Consider the following 571-nt stretch of genomic DNA (forward strand, 5'->3'; position numbering starts at 1 on the left):
AGAGGTAAGGTTTTTAGAACTTTTCTTTGATTAAACTGAACAAATAGGTCCCTGGTAAAGCAGAAGAATGATTGTTTGTACAGCACACTATTTTTCAAAACTGATATGTGAATGATGAAGGCTTAGAGATAAATTCATGTCAACCACTGAAAATCTTTTGGTTTTCTATTATTATACACTAATTGGAAAAGCATATTTCTATCATGTGACAACTTATTTTCATATTATTTATGAGCAAACAAGGCATGGTTTATTTATTTGGTTTATATGTTTTTCAGATCACTTTTCTTAATGTTTTCTCTTGCATATTTTCATTATAGAAAAAACCCTGACCATTTTGGATTTTATGAAGACAACAGTGTCATGCTTAATTAAAATAATCCTGAACACAGGCAAAAAGTGTAACAACTGTGACATGAACTTGGCCAATGAATTTGTACAAATCCACTAACTGTAGCTCCTTGTTTATATTTAATTTTCATAAATGCAATTAAAAAAAGGAGGAAAGAAAGTAAAATAAGAATTTGTACAATCAGCTGTCTTTAGCCTCCTTTGTTCATTTTATTTTCAT

This window comes from Penaeus monodon, chromosome 19 (assembly GCF_015228065.2).
Source record: "Penaeus monodon isolate SGIC_2016 chromosome 19, NSTDA_Pmon_1, whole genome shotgun sequence".
Taxonomy (NCBI): Eukaryota; Metazoa; Arthropoda; class Malacostraca; order Decapoda; family Penaeidae; genus Penaeus; species Penaeus monodon.